This window comes from Mus pahari, chromosome 20, assembly GCF_900095145.1.
Source record: "Mus pahari chromosome 20, PAHARI_EIJ_v1.1, whole genome shotgun sequence".
Lineage (NCBI taxonomy): Eukaryota > Metazoa > Chordata > Mammalia > Rodentia > Muridae > Mus > Mus pahari.
This window is the reverse complement of record NC_034609.1, coordinates 20,093,341-20,097,823: the sequence shown is the minus strand read 5'-3', so window position 1 is coordinate 20,097,823 and position 4,483 is coordinate 20,093,341. Positions and strand designations below refer to the sequence as shown.

At 45.7% G+C, this 4,483-nt stretch overlaps 1 pseudogene; it reads right to left on the bottom strand.

The window, feature by feature from the left end:
- Positions 1-2,188: 2,188 nt before the first annotated feature.
- Positions 2,189-3,314, bottom strand: LOC110337808 (annotated as a pseudogene).
- Positions 3,315-4,483: the final 1,169 nt, after the last annotated feature.

Genomic DNA, 4,483 nt, shown 5'->3' with positions numbered 1-4,483 from the left:
AGGTCCAGAGTTCAAATCCCAGCAACCACATGGTGGCTCATAACCATCCGTAACAAGATCTGACGCCCTCTTCTGGAGTCTCTGAAGACAGCTACAGTGTACTTACATATAATAAATAAATAAATCTTTAAAAAAATGTAAAATTCCCTAACAGATAAGAGATCAGCAATGGCCATAGGCCAACAGAGACATAGATGAAGCTTTCTCCCCACTTCATTTCTCATATTCTTTAAAAAAACAAAAAACAAAACTGAAGAAACAAACAAAATCCGGAAGCAAAACTCTTTAGATATATTTTAGGGGTCAAGGAGGGGACCCCATGATAGAAGAAAGAAGCATCCCAGGACATCTTTCTTATCGTCTCTAAACTGAAGGAGACAGTCAGTATGCCCAAGTGGCTGTCACAGCCTCTTCACTTGAAAAAAGGAAGAGCCAAAGACTTGATGATTTTGAAAGGGTTTGTGTGTGAGACAGAGGGTGTGCAAAAGTCAATGCTATAAACCTGAACCATACAGACACCATACAGGAAGAGCTGCAGTGGCCAGGTGAGCTCCCTGGAGACAGCCCACCATCTTGCCCAGCGGCAGTAGGTGCACTCTGAGGAGGCACGGCCCCAGAGACTTCATCCCAGGACTACTTCTTGCAGCTGGTGTGCTTCGTCATGTGTATCATTGCCACACTTCTCATTGATGGCCAAAGCAATGGGGTGGTGTGAGTGGACACCGGGAGACCCTCCCTGCCTATAACCTGGTGATTACTCCCTGGGTAATAGCCGATAGGGCAAATTTCCTGCAGATGGACATGAAGATGAACTTTCATGAGTTAATGCTGTTTAGATAAATTGTTGACTTTATAGAATATCTAATCTGATTTAAATAATTTTAGGAAGAAAATTTAAGGAGATGGTTTTGGTTGTTTTGCCAGAGGTTTGTGATAAAGTTAGAATCAAGAATAGACTGTGCCTCCTCCTCCTAGAATAGTAAGTAAAGGCTGCATTATAAGGAATACAGTGAGCTTCCATAAATTGCACTGAGAAGAGAAAAAGGCTTGGGACAGATTTGTGATCAAGGAAAAACACTGATTCTAGGTCAGGTCCAAGGATGAAACCACAGGTGTGCACTAAGATAAAGAGAGGCCATGTGAAACTGATGCTTTGAACTTATAATGAGCTTATAGAATGAAACACTGCTTTGAACTTACTATCTACATCGTTCTGTAACTCCCCTTTTATGTAGCATTTTATCTGTGAGGTAATTTTATAAAAAACTTTTGTCTTAGAAGGTATAAAAAAGCTGAAAGAAGAGCTAAAGTGTGGCTATTGGGACTCTACTCCATCCACCAAATGTATATATGTGTATGTCTGTCTATATGTATATACATACACATATACATACATACATACATACATACATACATACATACATACATATGTGTATGTATATAAGTATGCACTTCACTTGTGAAATTGATGAAATAATTGGTAGTTGGGCCCGACCAGAGTGTGTGTGTGTGTGTGTGTGTGTGTGTGTGTGTGTATGCGTGTTCCTGACTGTCTTTCTTCCTTTCTTTCTTCCTTGTTTCTTTCTTTCTTCCTTCCTTCCTTCCTTCCTTTCTTTCTTGATTTCTTTCTTTCTTTCTTTCTTTCTTTCTTTCTTTCTTTCCTTTTTCTGTAAAATTGCCAAAAGTCATCATCTTTTGGCCCTAGAATAGCAAGAGAGAGTTAAATCCCCAGAAGCCATCAGCTTTTGGCCCCAGAATAGTGAGAGTTAAATTGACAGAACAGTAAGAAAGAGTTAAAAGTCAGAAGTCATCAGTCTTTGGTCTTCCTCCGAAGCCATACCTGATCCTGTCAGGGCTGCTCCACCCCGACCACTGCAGCACTAAGCGAGTTCTATTTTTATGTTTTAAAATGACAAAGAATTTTTAAAAAGTTCTAATACAAAAGGAAGAAAATACATAGAAAATAACCCCTGGTGGAGACCCGGCTAAATGCAAAAGAGACCCTGTGTAAAAAGAATATAAAATGCCCAGGGCCCTTCTGCAGGCAGAACATGTTCCCTCGGCCTCTGCTAGCCTCTCGGTCATCCTCTGCCTCCCTGTTATGCCATCCTTCCTCAGTCCTTTTAAGAAATAAAACCCCTGCTCTAGTGACAGAAGCCTTGCTCCTTCTCCATTCCCACTAGAGAACTCATTGGTGTTTGGCCATCTCCCGCCTGTAGACGCCAATGTTCTCGCCGTCCAATCGCTGCAAGCGCTAGCTCTTCAGCAAGGACACGCTCAAGTTGTTGAAGTGCGCCAAGGCGGTCTCGAGGGCCACCTGGCTGCCATGTACTTGGGAAACCAGTTCCTGCTCCTGGGGAAAGGTAGGAAGGCCACAGTCTTAAGCTTCTTGTCTTCAGCTGTGGGCAGGCACCTGTTGACGGTCTCCTCCAGTTGTTCTTCCCATTTGTGGAAGACCCACTGGGAGATGTGGCAGTGGCTATGACAAATTTGGCTGCGAGTGCACTGGACGGGCTGGTGGGCACTTCGGCAATTTTCAAAGGGCCTTGGGATTGGCGAAGTTCCTTCACTGTTTCCAAAAACTCTTTACCTCCAGCCTTGGAAAAGGCTTTACCTATCTCTTCTTTGAGGGTGATTTCGGCTGTGGTTGCGTGGACAATGCCCTCCACCCTCATGGAACCAATATGGCTAATGTCACTTTCTGTCAGGGATAGCTTCTGCCCCAAAACAAGGGTCTTTGAAACAGGTAAAACCATCTCCCAGCCTCGTCTTCTGAGGTAAAATCTGATGTTCTTTCTTTATCAGTGTAAGTTAGTTTGGACATCTTAGACATCCGTAGCTTGGTGGCCTTGGATTTCTTACTTCCCTTCTTGCCTTCTTTTCCCTGAGGACTGGGGAGAGGATCATTTCTGACTCGCCTTTGGTCCCTCACTTTTTGGCCAGCCGCTCAGTGTGAATTCTAGGCAGGACACGCCCATTAGCAGGACACGCCCACTGGCAGGACACACCCACTATCGATGGGTACTCCTTTTAGCAGCTGGGTGAGCTCCTCATCTCTGGCAATGGCCAGCAGGATGTTATAGGGGATATCAGACCTTCTTCTTGTCCCTCAAAGCATTCCAAGCCAATTCTATGATTTCTGCTGCCAGGTTCTCAGTGATGGTGGCTACGTAGAAAGGTGCACCAATAATGATCCAGTACTTGAATGTCCCTTTTCTCGAGTACCGCATCAACCACCCTACTAAAATGATAACAGCGGTCCTGACTGACCCAGACAGCTTGGATAATTTCTTCTTCTTGCTCCAGCCTGACATCTTGCCTCCGTTTCCCTCTCAGCTTGCTGGCATGGGGGCCTCCTGGCACTTACACGGTAAGGTTTAGTCTCTTACCACCATGGTGGGGAAACATGGCGGCATGCAGGCTGACAAGGTGCTGGAGGGTTCTACATCTGGATTGGCGGGCAGCAGGAAGAGCTAGCTGATGCTTCTCGGGTGTTGAAATCAAAAGTGTACAGAGTTACACCCATATCTTAAACAACAACAAGGTGGGGTTTTTCTTCCTTATGGCCCGAAGAGCATTGCGTGTGATAAGCACACACACTGAACCTGCCCCCACCTCTAAGAGATGTACTTATCTTTTAAGCTAGGGGCTCGCTGGACTCTAGCAATTATCCAACTCGGTTTCCTAGGTGCCGGGAATACAGGTAGACAGGGAAGAGCGCCACGAAATGCTGTCTTCTGGACTAGACAGATGTGCCGTTTACACAGGATTCCCTCAGAGCCAAACAACTGACATCTTGGGGCACTCAGCTGTGCTTGTTTGCAAAAGATCACCCCAGCTAGGCTAGATGACTGTGTGCATGTTCTTTCATTGGGGTGGGGGGGCATGAACCCCTCACCTGAGTTAACCGAGGCTGGTCTTGACACTCAGCTAGGCGTGGGATTTCATAGAGATTCCACGAGCTGACATGTGTGAGGTGTGTGGTCTATTGTCTGACTCTGACTGCTCACTACATTTTAGCTTTTTTTTTAAGCTAGCTGTATCTGTGCAGAACACTCCTCGAAAGAGGTCTCCATCAAGACCCTCTTCCCAGTAAGTGCATGCCGATCGGATCGCCCGTTAGTGCACTTCCTAGCTCTCCGGTCCAGGCTGGCATTAGGATGCTTCTTATCGATCAAGTGTAGCAGAGGCCATGCCCTCTCCTTTGAGAATCTTGCCAACCCCCTTGCTCCCTCTAAAGCTGTTTACTTACCTCTCAGGAAGGAAAATTGGACTAGCTGGTGGTAAGAATCACTCTGGGTTGCACTGTAAGACACTACCTCCAAGATCTAAAGAGAAGCTACGCAAGGTAGGTCAGGACTAAAATCTCAGCACTTGGGAGGTGGGGGCAGGAGTTCAAGACACAGAAGCAGAAACAGAAGAAGCAGAAGAAGCAGACAAAAAAGAAGGAGGAAGAGGAGGGAGAGGAGAGAGGAGGAGGAGG